The 16,143-nt window shown below is 38.7% G+C and overlaps 1 pseudogene; it reads right to left on the reverse strand.

Annotated features, from left to right (window-relative positions):
- Window positions 1-433: 433 nt before the first annotated feature.
- On the reverse strand, window positions 434-15,820 carry LOC106796148 (uncharacterized; annotated as a pseudogene).
- Between the last annotated feature and the right edge of the window lie 323 nt (window positions 15,821-16,143).

A 16,143-nucleotide genomic window follows, 5' to 3' on the forward strand; every position in this document is an offset into this window, starting at 1 on the left:
TTATGTGGTTGATGGTTCATGTGGAATTTTGAGGCTTCTATGTGCGTGTATGAAGAAGGGAAATATGAGAAGTCAAGAAATGCTGATGGGACAATAACCAACAAGGGATTATAATTGATGGCAAATATATTGAGCTCTATGATTTACAATTGAAAAAAATACAGGAAGCACATTTAAATATTGAATGGTGTAAGCAAAATACTTGTATCAAATATTTATTCAAGTACATGAATGAAGAATACGGTTTTGCCTATATCTTAAACTTCTGGCTTGAGCTCTTTTTTTGTTGGATTATCTGGTAAGGTTGTAGCAAAAATGGAGCTATCATATGTAGGATCTGGAATTGATGTGTCGAAAGCTGGCAGCTATAATTTTGTATCTAACTGCATGTTAGAGAATGAATAAGCAACTATCGAATATTATAGCATACAAACTAATCATTGAGAATATATATGAAATGGATTAACCTTTTAAGATTTGCAAAGACCTCTTTGAAGACAACATTGGTTGTAGAATTTGAATTTTTTTTGTCTTTGTCATGTATTAAAACTTTAAGGCCTTTTTTTGATTTAAACCTTGACAATGCCACATATAATTGTCCATGTGAGAAGACAGGTTTAGGTAAATAAAGGCCCATTGAGGATAGTGATTCACCTTAGGACTTGTTAATTGTCATTGCATAAGAAAGCATTATTGGGAACTGTCTTCTCAAAAGTTTAAAAGGCTATGGTGATTGTGAAGGAGACATAGACATTCTTGGAATATAAACATTCTGACCAATATTTTTGCCAGAAATTATATCAGCTGCAATCACATGTTTAGCTAAGTTTGTAACAATTAATCTAGTGCCATTACATAGTCCTTGAGTTTGGTCTAAGTTTCTCAACAACATGATAGGTGATCCAATTTTGATTTTGATGTTATGATTCGGTAGACCAGATGTTGTTAATGAATTAAGAAATTATGTTGTTAGTGATCGAAAATGAGAACTCTCTAGTGTTTCTGATTTGTCCACATAATCAGCACTTAGATATTCCATTTGGTCACCTGTGATTTTTTTATCAGGTTATCATATCGAATAAAGAATAAAAAGAGTAAAAAATTAGAAGATCAGTATGAAGAAAAAATATTTAATAGATTTGATTAGTAATCCTGCAGAATGTTTGATAAGAATGACAGAGTCCAAATATATATATAATAAGAATTAGATTAAGTATGTTATAATCACCTGGTATCAATGATAGTATATAATCATTAACTTCTTGTACGGTTTCATTTGTGGAAGCTAATATGGCTCTGGTTTGAAAGTATTCAGGATTGGTATGATGGTGAGATAAATTTGGAAATGTAGAATTAACTATTGCATAGAGCGGGTCATCATATTCTGTGATTAAAAGATCTTTTGGAATTTCAATTGAACCATAGCCATCATTTGGCTGGCCAGCAGTTCCATCACCAATAATAAGGATCCATTTCGCAAAAGCTGCAGTTTCTTCTTTGTCTGTTGCATCTGTATTGGCTTCTAAACGCATGTTCTTCGACAGTGTCAAAACATGGCAATGATTCCATAGATAAGATGAATTAATAGTTGAATTAACAATATCAGAGCGGCTACCCCTAGGAATGACTGGCAGAATCTGCTGGAAATCTCCACCAAATAGGATAACTTTGCCACCAAAGATTTTATCAGAACTTGATTTCGCCTTAATAACATCTCTTAGACTTCGATCAAGTGCTTCAAAATAGAATTTGTGAGCCATGGGGCCTTCATCCCAGATGATAAGACTTGCTTCATTCAATAATTCAGCCAATTATGTTCCTTAATGAATATTGCATGTCGAGTCTTCAAATATAGAACAGGAATTTTTAATTTTGAATGTGTTGTTTTTCCTCCAGGCAATAACAAAGAAGCTATGCCGCTAGAAGCAACCATAATGACAATTTTATTGTCAGATCTCAATGAGACTGCAAGTGTCTTCCAAATAAATGTTTTTCATGTTCCTCCATATCCATATAAGAAAAACATTCCACCTTCATTTTTATTGACAACCTGAATAATTTGGTTATAAATTTGTGCTTGTTGGTTTGTAGGCATAAAGATTGTTCTAGTTTTAATAACAGGTTGAAATTCTAGAGTGAAACACAAGGGAGGAAAAAAAGGAAGGCAAGTAGTACAATAAATAAACCTGTCATTTGAGAAAAAAGGTTAAGGAATTCGGATCTAAGTTCTTCATTGTTGAAATTCAGCTCAGACAAAATGAGGTGGTTGTCTGTATGTGTTAGTAAATTTGCGTTCTCAGGATATGGCATGGAAGGATAGTCTTTAAATGATCTTTGATTGGCTAGTAACAACTTTTCAACTTCAAGCAATACCAGATTCATCAGATTGGAGTCACCAATATGTAATCCTAAGACATTTGAAAAGGAAATTAGATAATGTTTTTGATTAAAGTTTTTTGTGTCAAGCTATATGTAAGCCAACCTGAAGTGTTTGATGATCTGCGATGACTATATACAATATCATCACTTAACCAATGCCAAGTTTTTTCCCATACTTCTTCAGGTTTGTTCATGGTACTTGTCAAAAGTAATAATACAAAAAGATTCCTTAGATAAGGTGCTGAGCCCCAGTCTTTTGCTTCCTGGATTGCTGTAATGAATTCTCTATCATCCTGTAAAAAATCCATAGCAAAACATGCTTCTCTATATATGGAATATTCAACACCATCAACTGTTCTGATATCTTCAAATGAGATTGGTCCTCTACAGACAGTCAGCATCATCCTTAAATAAAATAATCCCCCTGTAGTTGGAGAAACCCATTGAAGTCTGCCAATAGTATAACCCTTTTTCCTAAGTTGGCAACATCTCTGTTTCTAGTTATACACGAACTTAGTCACAAATTCAGAATAAGTTAGGTTTTTACCTTCAACAAAAGCTTGGTTTGTATTCATCCTAGCTATAAATTTTGATTTAGAAATGCTTGGGTTAGAGAGGAGATCATCAATATCATCATGGTCTTGGTAGAGAACGCTATGTTGGCCTGGAAGATGGAACTGTAGCCTCTCTACAGAAGGTTTTCTACCATGTATTGGAAAACCAAAGATCCTCCAAGCAGATTCACATGGAGAAATGTATTTGTAATAAAAAAATTTAAAATGCAATCATAAGATGATTTACATATTAAACTTGGTTCATACCTGCAATCCAGATATTCCTTGATTTCATCATTTGGAGTGTTTACATGCGGAACTGTTTCATTGTCATCATGTACCATCACAGTCGTAACTCTATCATATCCTTTATTGATGTACTTGAATAAATATTTGATAGAAGTGCTTTGGTTGCACCATTCAATATTTATATGTGCTTGGTATTTTTTTCAGCAATTATGGATTGTAGGGTACAATACATCTATTTTCAATTATAATACCATTCTTGGTTATTGTCCGACCAGTATTTCTTCTACGATATACAAGATAACCATCTCCATCTATAAGAGTTGTGGGCTGAAACTTTTTTTTGGATAAAATCAACTGCATTGGCTTCCTTCATGCATGGAGAACAACTGCATTTCGCATGGACCATGAATCATGTGATTTTGGACTAATTTATAGAGTTCTGGATCATCTTTCTGTGAAGGTATTTCTGCTGATATAATATTATCAATATCGTTTGGAGATGGATATTTGTTGTTGGCGTGTAAAAATAACAATAAATGGACATGAGGAAGCCCTTGTTTTTGGAATTCCACAGTGTACATGTCTGTAGTTGTAACCAAATATGATTAATAAAAAGGTATTAAAGAAAACATAATTTTCAATAAATTGCTTATCTATTTGTAGCACTACAAATAGAAATTAGCATCAACTTACATGCGATGACTTTGCCTAGCAGGTGATTCTTTGTAAGGTCTGATAACATCTGCTCATATTTAAGCTTGAAAATGCGGGAGATTATTTCTGGCCTATCTATTGGTGTCAAATTCAAAGGTGTTAGCAGCCTATGAATTTCAGGCCAATTTGGATTGCAGGTAAAAGTAGTAAAAAGATTTGGGAAGCCTATGTGACTGCATATAACTATGCCATCAAAATAAAGTTGATCCATGTAACGTGGGCTACCAACAAAGGTTGAAGGTAAGATAATCCTCTTGCCTTGGCCTAAACCTTCTGTATTTCCAGCTTCGGATGACTGCTGCAAGCTACAGAACTTATCAACTCTGAGTTTCTTTTGGTTGTTTCTAACATAGGAGAGTCTTTCGGATTCAATCATTGTGTATCCTTCAGCAACAAATTGCTGGAATAGTTTTCTAGAATGCAGCATAGTTTGATCTTCATTGGGTTTGCATTGTAGTCTATAAGCAAACCACTCTCTCATTGTAAGACGATTCCTTTTTCTTCTTTTCCCGCTTAATGTATCACGATGTAGAATGTCAGTCCTATATCCATCTTCTCCATAAGGAAACAATAGAGGATATTGTAGAGCTAGATAACTACAATGTAATTCATGTATCCTCTGCAATTGCCCATTTTGAGTATCAACAATAATATCTCTATTCGAATTTGCATCAATATCACCTGCAATAAGTGCAGCAACTTCTAGGACACTTGGTATATTATATGTACAACCATCTTTTTCTCGACCAACAATCAATTTGAGTCTGACATTATGCACTTGAGTGTCTGTTAATCTATCCCTTGCCATCCTGAAACTTTTTGCATAAGCATTGTTTTCATCCAACATTTTTTGCAAATTTGAGACAATATGTGCCTCTATTTCATTATTGTGGTTGAAAATCTAGATATTCAAATATATAAAAAATTAAGAGGATGCTAATGTAAAATAAACAATGGACATCAATCAAAATCAGGGATCTTATATTGGCTCTGTGTTGTTAACTACCTCATGATGTTAATTCTATTTTGAACTTCATTTTCTGTTTCATAGATATATAATTGTGCAAATTTAGGTTCTTTTCCAGGCATTGGTAATAGACTTCCAATTCTGTGACAGGGTTGACCCTGAATTTTGATTGTAGGAGGACCTCTAGAATGACCAATTGTTTTGTCAAATTTAATACTAGCAAAAGTAAATGCGAACATCATGTTATAAGTTCTTATGTTCTATTGATAATTTTTTGCATAAGCTGTATTTTGCTCAAATAGAAGATGTTGCAGAAATTTAGGTGGATTCTGTAACAATGAAAGTTCAATCTTGCCATCTCCACAACATAGGCTGAATCGTGGGCTTGAGGCATTTGAATGTTTTGATATGTTTTCATGATACCACATTTTAGCATTACAATGTCTACATTGTATGAGCTGGTCACCAAGATCAAAATATTCTGGAATGATAACATTAGATATTAGACCATAACCGTAAGCATCGAGAATTATTTTTTATAGGAATGGCTAAAATAGATATAAGAACATTAACTGGTAGAATACTTTAGAATATGTTTTATTGTGTCATTTAAAAAACAAAAAAAATTGCATAAGACATTTACCTCTTGTGTTCATTGAAGAATCATGATGTGAGTGAAATTCTGATACTGGGGACAGATGTCGTACAGGATGTCACGACATCGCGTTTTAGAACATGCAGATTGTATATGACCGTATGAACAGATTAAACAAGTAAATAACACAAGAGAATTGTTAACCCAGTTCGGTGCAACGTCACCTACATCTGGGGGCTACCAAGCCAGGGAGGAAATCTACTAAAATAGTGTTAGTTCGAAGATCTAACAGCCACTGTTTACAACCTTCTCACCTAACCACTACCCGTGCAACCTCTACCTAAGAGCCACTCTTAGATATGAGAACCCCTCTCACTCCCTCTCAATCACTCTCCCATGTTTACAATTAAATCAAATACACACCAGAGATTGCTCTCTGAACAATAGAGATCAACTCTACACACTCAGGTCCAACACTTGATGTTAGGGTAACATCAAGGTGGCTCACAAAACACTCAAGTCCCAAAACTCACAAAATAACTCTTCAATCCCGGACTTGGTACAAAACTCGTGCAGCCTTCATGTTTATATAGCAGTGTGCGTGTCTGGGCTGCAACTACTTGTGCTGGGTGAGATCTATCATTCTCCTGAAAATCTGCACTTAAAGATCTAAAAGATAAAGTTTGATCTTTTAGTTTTTATCTTTAATCTTTAATCCCTGAACGAACTATTCAAGTTTGTAATTCGAACTTTAATTATCTTTTAATTCGTTCCTAGAGATAGATCGTCTAGTCTGTTGCTAACTGCACAATAATCTGTTAAAGAGATAACAGATTTATGTGTCCAGTATTTTCGGGCAGGATGTCCTGGACATTGTATCCGACATCGTGGATCCTGCACAATCTGTTAAAGATATAACAGATTTATGTGTCCAGTATTTTCGGGCAGGATGTCCTGGACATTGTATCCGACATCGTGGATCCTGCAGCTTCAATTCTTCATTTGACATTTTATCTTGCCTTGTGCATTGTGCAGCCCAATCTGATTCCTTGACATAACGTTGGACATCATGTGCAGCAATTCCAGCTTTCCTTCATTGTCTAAGTGCTTATGTTTTAACAAAATCTTAGCCAATCTTTTAAAACTCAGTAGAGCTAAGCACTAACAATCTCCCCCTTTGGCAAATTTTGTCTAAAACATACTTAGACACTTCCTGAGCAGGTACGAGCAGTTATGCAAGTGGGATCAGCAACTTTCATTATCAGAGTAATCAAGCACAGCGGTTTCTGTAGTGGCGACAACAAAATTCTGCAAGTTGCAAGTCGTTTCCAGGATGTCAAGACATCTCACGTGACATCAGCTTTCTGCTCCCCCTGTCTCCATGCTCCTACTGCTGTGAAGCAGTTCACTGCGGCATCTTCTATCAGCTACTAGTCTTTTCCAGGATGTTAAGACATCTCTTGTGACATCAGCTTTCTGCTCCCCCTGTCTCCATGCTCTTACTGCTGTGAAGCAGTTCACTGCGGCATCTTCTATCAGCTACTAGTAGTTACAGTAGCTTACATCAGTCATCATCAGCAGTAGCAGTCTCCCCCTCAAAATCATATACATACAACTCCCCCTCAGAATCATGAATCATGCATACATCGTATCCTACTACTCAAAATCATGCATACATCGTAGCCTACTACTCAAAATCATAACTCATGCATTTAATTTAATTTAATACTACTCCCCCTTTTTAGACAGAATTTGGCAAAAGTAGAATGCATGAAATTAATGTGCAAATATTACAGACCAATAACTAGTAAAAGTAAAAGCAAAAATAAAGGTCTGATGGTCATGGGGTGGCTTCAGAATCATCATCATCGGATTCTGTATCCTCTGCTGCATCTTCCTCAGCGGCTTCTTCTTCTTCCTCAGCTGCTTCTTCTTCTTCCTCAGCTGCTTCACCATCATCAATGCCACTGTCTGAGAGTCTTTTGATCAGGCGTTCCAGCTCCATTTTCTTCTCTGTGGTGGCTTTGATGGTTGCTTCCAGCACCTTGCATGTGTCCTTGAGTTCAGCAATCAAAGCATCCTTGGACACAGCACCTGAAGCAGCAGCTTTCCCTGATGTCGAGACAATGTCTGGGACATGTGTCCCCTCAAACAGTTTGTAATGCAGGGACAGAGCCGATTCTCTCTTCATCACAGAGTCAATGTTGTTTAAAATATTGGGATGTTGACTCAACATAATGCCACACAATACAGTTGGGAAGGCAATGGGTAATTTGACAGCAAAGGATTCTGAATGCTTAACAGTTTGATCAAAAATATAGTTTCCAAAATTAAATTTGGACTTGGTTCCAACAGCATACAGAAATTTACCCAAACCTGTGGCAACAGTGGAAGTGTGATTGGTGGGTACCCAGTTTGCAGCGCCAATCCTATGCAGGATTGCATACTTCACACTTAGCTTCCCTGCAGAAAGCTTCCCTTTCTTTGGCCAATGCTGGACTTGTTTGGTAGTGATTTCCTTGGCAATTTGATGCTCAGAAACAGCAATATCCACCACTCCTTCAGTTGGTCTGCCCAGGTATTTGTTGATTACAGCAGGGGAGAATCTAACACATTTTCCTCTGACAAACACTTTCTGATAATCATCACTCTTTCTGTTTGTTATGTCAGAGGGAATGTTGACAATGAATTCCCTGACTAAACTTTCATAGCAACTCCCAACTTGGTGACAGTTTTCAGCAGTCCAGCAGCCTTGATGAGGTCCATGATCTCCTTGCAATCCAAGGCATCTCTTCCCAGTTCTCTTTCAACAGCAAGTCTGCGTTGATATACAAATTTCCACCTTTCAACATTGCCAATGGAGTGGAATGAAATGTTGTCCAATGGTGCATCAGGGACATTTCCAGGCACCTTTTTCCCTGATTTCTTGGCCCTCTTGATGTCGAGAACATCTAGTTCGACATCATCATCAGAATCAGATGAGGAAATTTCTTTCCTCTTCTTGGAAGGAATTGCAACTTTGCTCCATCTGGATGTGGTAGGAGTGATTGGTGTGCTCTTCTTCTGTGCCATAGTTTTGATTCGTCCAGACCTAGTAATGGGGGTTTTCCCCTTTCTGCTTTGTAATCTTTCTGCAATGCCGGGTGCCAACTTGTTGGCAATGGGTTCCTCATCAGATTCTACTTCTTCTAAGTCAATGAGGTCACCTGGAGCAGGTTCTGGTGCCTTTGGTGCAGGGGTCTCCTCTGTGACTTGATCCTCTTCCTCTGTTGATTTCTCTTTACTGGATGAAGAGGGGACTTCAGCATTTGGGGTGAAAGATGTTGGAACATCTTTGTCAGCATCAGGGACAGAAACATTTGGGGTGGAAGATGTTGGAACATCTTCATCAGCATCAGGGACAGAAACATTTTTCAGAATGCTACTCACAATACTGCGGATCTTCTTATCCATCTCCGTGTCTACTTCCCTAGGACTTGTTGCAAGGCTAGGGTTTTCAGAAATCTTCACTCCCTGTTGTCTTTTGGGAACCAGTTTCTCAGGAACAGGGGCTTGACCAGGAATCATTTGTATGGGTTGGATATGGAATTCAGGTTGTTCCTGGTTTGATGGTGCTTTGGTGGATGATGGAGATGATGGTACAGAGGGTGAACCAGGAGATGAAGTATCTTTTGGTGAGGTAGCCATGGAGAAGCAGAGCTTTTGAAATGGTTTCGTGAAAATCTGAGAGGTGCTGGGGTATGCTGATGAAAACGAGAGTGCCACGAAAATATAAATTTGAATGAGGAATGTAGAGGGGCGTGTGAAGCAACGGTCGAATCTGTTTTGGCCCAGTAGTGAATGTGCTATTAACGTTTGAGCACATTCAGATAGAAGTAATTGCTATAAGTCTTCTAGCAGACAAATGCCCAGCTTGCCCCTCAGTTTTTCAAACTGATTTGCATCCAATGCCTTTGTGAAAATATCTGCTATTTGTTCCTCAGTGTCAACGTGCTTCAGTGTGATCACTTTATCATCAACAAGATCTCTAATATAGTGATGTCTAATGTCAATGTGCTTGGTTCTGCTGTGTTGAACAGGATTTTTAGAAATATTAATAGCACTCATGTTGTCACAGTACAATGTCATGACATCTTGTTCGACATTGTACTCCTTCAGCATCTGCTTCATCCAAACAAGTTGTGAACAGCTGCTTCCTGCTGCAATATATTCTGCTTCTGCAGTAGATAGGGACACACAGTTCTGCTTCTTGCTGAACCATGAAATAAGATTGTTGCCCAGATAAAAGCATCCACCAGAAGTGCTTTTTCTGTCATCTACACTTCCAGCCCAATCAGCATCACAATACCCAACCAGCATTGAATCTGAACAATGACAGTACATAATCCCATAGTCACTGGTGCCATTTACATATTTCAGAATTCTCTTTACTTGAGTCAAGTGACTTATCTTAGGGTTGGCTTGATATCTTGCACAAACACCTACTGCATAGGTGATGTCAGGTCTGCTAGCTGTTAAATATAGTAAGCTCCCAATCATGCTTCTGTACAGACTTTGATCAACACTGGTGCCAGCTTCATCTTTTGACAGCTTCAAGTGAGTAGGTGCAGGTGTTCTTTTATGGCTGGCATTTTCCATCCCAAACTTCTTGACAATGTTCTTTGCATACTTGCTTTGTGAGAGGAATATGGAGTCTTCCATCTGTTTCACTTGGAGTCCCAGAAAATAAGTCAGCTCTCCAACAAGACTCATCTCAAATTCAGATTGCATCTGTTGGACAAAATGTCGAAGCATCTCATTCGACATCCCTCCAAACACAATGTCATCAACATATATCTGTGCTATCATCAAGTTTTCAGCATCTTGTTTGACAAAAAGGGTCTTGTCAATTCCTCCCTTCCTATACCCTTGCTGAGTAAGGAACTCTGTTAGCCTTTCATACCAAGCTCTTGGAGCTTGCTTCAATCCATAGAGAGCCTTCTTGAGCCTGTATACATGATCTGGATGAGTTGGATCTACAAATCCCTTTGGCTGCTCCACATAGGCTTCTTCATTCAGGTATCCATTCAGAAACGCGCTCTTCACATCCATCTGGTACAGCTTGAATTTGAGGATGCAAGCTACACCAAGTAACAATCTGATGGACTCAAGTCTAGCAACAGGGGCGAAAGTTTCATCAAAGTCTACACCTTCAATCTGAGTGTAGCCTTGAGCAACAAGTCTGGCCTTGTTTCTGGTTATAACACCTTCTTCATTGGTTTTGTTCTTGAAGATCCACTTGGTGCCAATCACATTTGTTCCCTCGGGTCTAGGAACTAGCTCCCAAACTTCATTCCTTTTGAATTGCTCCAATTCTTCTTGCATAGCATTGATCCAGAACTCATCAGTCAGTGCCTCTTTCACATTCTTGGGCTCAATTTTGGAGACAAAACATGAATTGGAGACAATCTCAATCTCCCTTGATCTTGTAGTGACTCCTCTGTTTGGATCTCCTATAATCAGCTCCTTGGGGTGCATCTTCTGGATTCTAATGGAGGGACTCTTGTCAAGTTGATTGATGTTTGGTTTATCTGTAGCAGAATCAGAGTTTTCTGCATCTTCTGCGCTTTTAGCTGTATCTGCTACATTGTCTCCCGATGTTCTGACATCTTCTTCGACATCCTTCTTTCTTGCTGGAGTTAGGTCATCAACAACCACATTGATGGATTCCATCACAGTTTTGGTTCTGGAATTGAATACTCTATATGCTCTGCTGTTTGTAGAGTATCCCAGGAATATTCCTGCATCACTCTTGGGATTCATCTTTCTCCTTTGCTCTCTATCTGCCAAAATGTAACATGGACTTCCAAAGATGTGGAAGTGCTTGACAGTTGGCTTCCTCCCTTTCCAGATTTCATACAGTGTGGTTGGAGTCCCTCTTCTAAGTGTGACTCTGTTGTGGATATAGCATGCTGTGTTCATGGCTTCAGCCCAGAGATTATAGGGAAGTTCTTTGGCATGAAGCATGACCCTAGCAGCTTCTTGCAAAGTCCTGTTTTTCCTTTCAACTATGCCATTTTGTTGTGGTGTAATGGCTGCAGAGAACTCATGAGTGATGCCTTCAGATGTGCAGAATTCAGTAAACTTGCTGTTCTCAAACTCTCTGCCATGGTCACTCCTGATTCTTTTGATGACACAGTCTTTTTCTCTTTGAAGTCTTAGACTCAACTCCTTGAATACTTCAAAGGTGTCTGATTTCTCTCTGATAAAGTTGACCCAGGTAAATCTGGAGAAATCATCCACAACAACATAGGCATACCTTTTTCCTCCAAGGCTTTCAACTTGCATAGGCCCCATCAAGTCCATGTGAAGTAGTTCCAGCACCCTGGAAGTGGTCTGATGTTGAAGCTTCTGGTGGGACATCTTGACTTGCTTTCCAATCTGACATTCACCACAGATTCTGCCTTCTTCTATTTTCAGATTGGGAATGCCTCTAACAGCACCTTTGTCAATGATTTTCTTCATGCCTCTTAAGTGCAGATGTCCAAATCTTTGATGCCATATTTTGACTTCATCTTCTTTGGAGAATAGACATGTGGAGGAGTAACTGGTTTCTTGAGGTGTCCATAGGTAACAGTTGTCCTTTGATCTGCTGCCCTTCATTAGGACTTCACTCTTCTCATTTGTCACCAAGCATTCTGACTTTGTGAAGTTTACATTGAATCCTTCATCACACAACTGACTGATGCTGATCAAGTTCGCAGTCAGTCCCTTCACCAGCAGTACTTTGTTCAGACTAGGAAGTCCATCATGGACTAGCTTTCCCATTCCAGTGATCTTTCCTTTAGAGCCATCTCCAAATGTCACATAGCTGGTGGAGCAAGGTTCAATGTTCACCAGGAATTCTTTAACTCCTGTCATGTGTCTGGAACAGCTGCTATCTAGGTACCAATCTTCCTTAGCTGATGCTCTAAGTGAAGTATGAACAACAAGACTAACAGTCTTGTGTTTTGGAACCCACATCATCTTCCTTCCGCTGCTGCTACCTTGAGTTCCATGATATGGATGGCCATGTAAATGATAGCAAAAGGGCTTTATGTGACCATACTTGCCACAGTAGTGACACCTCCACTTCTTTCTTTTGCTCTTTTTCTGCTGCGTTCCATGATGTCGAGACCGATGTTGTGACATCGTGGCTCCAGTGCTGTTTTTGGCAAGAACAAATTCTGTCATGGTCGTTCTGCCAGCAGACTTATGATTAAATCCAAGTCCTCTCTGGTTTCCACCATTCTTCCCAAGCTGTAGCACCTCATCAAGCAAATCTGAGCCTTTATTCAGCATCTTTATTGATTTTGTCATGTTTTCCAGTTTAGAGTTCAGAAAACCAATTTCTCCTTTAAGTTCAGAGATTTCCTCTTCATGTGCCTCCTTCTCAGCCTCCAGATTTGCAATGACCTTCTTTAGTTGTGCTTCTTGCTGAAGAATCTTCTCACTTTTGATGCATAGTTCTCTATAGGATATAGCAAGCTCATCAAAAGTGATTTCACTATCTGTATCACTTGAATCTTCAGCAGATTCAAATCTCCCAGTGAGTGCATTCACATCTCTGTCAGAATCACTTTCTTGTTCACTCTCTGTATCATCAGACCGACATACAGAAAGTCCTTTCCTCTGTTTCTTGAGATGAGTGGGACATTCAGCTTTGATGTGTCCATAGCCTTCACACCCATGGCATTGAACTCCTTTGCTGTGACTGGGCTTTTCATCTGACCTTTTCTGGTATTCACTACCTTTCCTGATGTCGAAAGGGATGTTCCGGACATGTGGTTTCTGCCTTCTGTCCATTCTGTTCAGCACTTTGTTGAACTGTTTTCCAAGGAGCACAACTGCATTAGTCAGACCTTCATCAGTATCCAGGTCATACTCATCTTCTTCTCCTTCATCATTGGACACGAACGCCAGGTTTTTGCTCTTCTTTTCAGTCCTATCCGAGAGTCCTAGCTCAAAGGTTTGAAGGGAACCAATGAGTTCATCTACTCTCATGTTGCACATGTCTTGGGCCTCCTCTATTGCAGTGACTTTCATGTCAAATCTCTTAGGCAACGATCTGAGGATCTTTCTCACCAGCTTTTCATCTGTCATCCTTTCTCCCAAGGCAGTGCAAGCATTGGCAATTTCAAGAATGTTCATGTGGAAGTCATGAATACACTCTTCCTCCTTCATCTTCAGATTTTCGAATTTTGTAGCCAATAGTTGCAATCTGGACATCTTCACTTTGGAGGTTCCTTCATGAGTAGTTTTCAGGATCTCCCATGCATCCTTGGCCACAGTGCATGTGTTGATCAGTCTGAAGATATTCTTGTCAACTCCATTGAATAGAGCATTCAAGGCTTTGGAGTTTCCAAGTGCCAATTCGTCTTCTTCTTTTGTCCAGTCTTCTTCTGGCTTTAATCCATCAGTGGGCTTTCCTTCTATGTCCAGCATCTTGGGATGTTCCCAGCCTTTGATGACAGCTTTCCAGGTTCTGCTATCCAGTGATTTGAGGAAGGCCACCATCCTTGCTTTCCAGTATTCATAGTTGGTTCCATCCAGAATTGGTGGTCTGTTCACTGGTCCTCCTTCTTTCTCCATGTTCATCAGAATTTATCTCCCTAGATCTCACTCAGTGATTTCGAGTGCCTGCTCTGATACCAATTGAAATTCTGATACTGGGGACAGATGTCGTACAGGATGTCACGACATCGCGTTTTAGAACATGCAGATTGTATATGACCGTATGAACAGATTAAACAAGTAAATAACACAAGAGAATTGTTAACCCAGTTCGGTGCAACGTCACCTACATCTGGGGGCTACCAAGCCAGGGAGGAAATCCACTAAAATAGTGTTAGTTCGAAGATCTAACAGCCACTGTTTACAACCTTCTCACCTAACCACTACCCGTGCAACCTCTACCTAAGAGCCACTCTTAGATATGAGAACCCTTCTCACTCCCTCTCAATCACTCTCCCATGTTTACAATTAAATCAAATACACACCAGAGATTGCTCTCTGAACAATAGAGATCAACTCTACACACTCAGGTCCAACACTTGATGTTAGGGTAACATCAAGGTGGCTCACAAAACACTCAAGTCCCAAAACTCACAAAATAACTCTTCAATCCCGGACTTGGTACAAAACTCGTGCAGCCTTCATGTTTATATAGTAGTGTGCGTGTCTGGGCTGCAACTACTTGTGCTGGGTGAGATCTATCATTCTCCTGAAAATCTGCACTTAAAGATCTAAAAGATAAAGTTTGATCTTTTAGTTTTTATCTTTAATCTTTAATCCCTGAACGAACTATTCAAGTTTGTAATTCGAACTTTAATTATCTTTTAATTCGTTCCTAGAGATAGATCGTCTAGTCTGTTGCTAACTGCACAATAATCTGTTAAAGAGATAACAGATTTATGTGTCCAGTATTTTCGGGCAGGATGTCCTGGACATTGTATCCGACATCGTGGATCCTGCACAATCTGTTAAAGATATAACAGATTTATGTGTCCAGTATTTTCGGGCAGGATGTCCTGGACATTGTATCCGACATCGTGGATCCTGCAGCTTCAATTCTTCATTTGACATTTTATCTTGCCTTGTGCATTGTGCAGCCCAATCTGATTCCTTGACATAACGTTGGACATCATGTGCAGCAATTCCAGCTTTCCTTCATTGTCTAAGTGCTTATGTTTTAACAAAATCTTAGCCAATCTTTTAAAACTCAGTAGAGCTAAGCACTAACAGTGAGGATTCACAGTTTGGATATCCAACTGAAGAAATAGTCTTAGATTCTACGAAAGTTGTAGTTAGGTATTATGATTAGAAGTGAAATTAATAAGCAAATGAAGGAGATTTGTAATCCTACCTTTTGCTGATCCAGAAGTCTCATTCTCAGATGAATCGCAGATATTAACTTCAAAACAGAAAAAGCATGATAGAAATAGCAAATAATGATAATGATTCAATCCGAATGTTGAAATGACATGCATTGCTATAATCTTGCATCAAATATATGAATTTCTTACCTTTTAACAACAAAATATATATGGATATTGTATCAACATAATTTACTAATATGAGTTGAATGTAAAGATATAAAAATGTTAACTTTGATAACGCACAATGATCTTCAGCATCGTGTGGAGCCCGATCGGCAGTTGCATGAACACTATGAGGTGGTGTCTTTGGTTGGTTATAATCATCTTCAGTGTGGGATGAAGCTGGATTGAGACTTGCATGGACACTATGCTGAACATCAAGGTGGACTTTTTGTTGTCTAATATGCTTTCTGTTGCTCTTGGCTTTTGTTGAATCAGACTTGCTTATAAATCTATGGTTTTCCATGTTCCTATTGTGTTCAGTTGATGATATTGTAGTTTATATTTGAACAGTGGAGTGTTGTTGGAAGGAACAATTATATTGGAAACTCAAATGGTAAAAGATAGAAACAAACAGCGAGGATTGTTGAGGACTTTGTAGTTGAACTTTTTTTGGTTAAAGCTTATTCAAATGAGCTCTGTCATAATTAACTTAAGCAGTAAGTAATGAAATGCAACTAAAAGAGTGTAATAACAAATTTGGGATTTACAACTGGCAAAATCTGGATACTTTTAATTTAAATAGTAATGACACATGTACCTATAGACATGGATTGGTAAGATTGATAA

The sequence above is a fragment of the Glycine max genome, chromosome 15, assembly GCF_000004515.6.
Source record: "Glycine max cultivar Williams 82 chromosome 15, Glycine_max_v4.0, whole genome shotgun sequence".
NCBI lineage: Eukaryota > Viridiplantae > Streptophyta > Magnoliopsida > Fabales > Fabaceae > Glycine > Glycine max.